Raw genomic sequence first — 1538 nt, forward strand, 5'->3', positions numbered from 1 at the left:
CAAGGAAATCCAAGAGCATCTCAGTTTGCTCATCAAGTCCTCTACCTTCAATTTAATTGTAGATCTCTTGAATTTCTTCTTCATCAGTTGGATTTATATTGACAAAGGGGTTAGGTTCAATTGGAATTCTGTTTGAGGATGTAGTTTGGGACATGTCCTCCTGTTATTCCCTACTTGCTGACATTCACCACACCTACAAATGTTCAAATAGAAGTTAGTGTACATAATATTCAAATAAATTAGAACTGCACATTTGCAAGAGTTTTTCATACATTACCTCACACTTGGTTGAGTAGTCCTGCTCAGTATTCCAACTCCATTATGTTCTTTCTCAATGATATTTGGCATCTCAGGCCTTCTCTTATTTGTTGGCCTTCCTGGTTTCTTCTCAATTGTGGGTAATCTCATGAAAATTTGCTTTTTTCCAGGCATTTTGTCGATTCATAGGGAAAATAATTCCAAAATATGTCTTCTCACAGTTCTCAACTGAATAAACCGAATCCACATAATTCTCCATATTTTTTCCCAACCTATTTATGCAACTTATGGCATGGTGATAGGGTATGTCATTGAGGTCCCACCTCTTACACCCACATGTTATTTCACCTATGTGGACTGTATACTTAGAGCCATTTAAAGTTGTTACCTCAAATTCATTATATCCTGCATAAGTGGAGTAGCAACCTCCACCCCATTTCTTGTATTTATCAAAAAGCCTCAATGTCTTAGGTGTTAACTTATTTGGAACCCAACCTTCCATTTCATCCCTCTTGTTGTGCAACCTCCTCATAAGGTACTCCTTTATCATCTCTAGCATCACTAAAACACCCTGTTATCTAGCCCTAAGTATGCACCTAATAAAGCTTTCACACATGTTATTCAACAGAATATCACATTTGCTGTCAATCCTGAAATGAGCTCTACTCCAGTGATGAAAAAGGACTTATGTCAACCACTTCCAATCACCACACTCTCCTCTTTCATGTAGTTCATGTTGGTTTCAAATGCTTCCATATTTGAAGCCCTAGCACAACTCTACAACCTATCATTTAAAGTTTTGCCTCCAAATTTACCCTTGAAGTTGTTATGCATATGCCTAACATAGTATATATGCCCAGCCAATGGTAACATTTCATCTACTACATTCAACGATCCCTTCTGTCTATCATTAATAAATGTCCAACCCTCCTTTAAACCTATGTCTAAATCTGTAGCAACTAAGGCCAAGAACCACTTCCAAGAATCCAACTTCTCAGCTTCAACCAAGGCATATGCTAGAGGGTACATACAATTATTACCAGCTACTCTTATAGCACATAGTAGCTGACCTTTATATGCTTACTTCAAGTGGCAGCCATCAAATCCTAGAACCTTCCTGCTGTTAGTGTGTGCTCTAGAGACAACACTATTATCTTTATGTTATGAGATATTTGGATTATTAATTATGATTTTATGGATTTAGCTTTACAAATTTATTATATCTTTATTTTCTGCGATAAAATGTTAGATTAATAAATGTCCTTAGAATATGATATATA

The sequence above is a fragment of the Apium graveolens genome, chromosome 5 (genome assembly GCF_009905375.1).
Source record: "Apium graveolens cultivar Ventura chromosome 5, ASM990537v1, whole genome shotgun sequence".
Lineage (NCBI taxonomy): Eukaryota > Viridiplantae > Streptophyta > Magnoliopsida > Apiales > Apiaceae > Apium > Apium graveolens.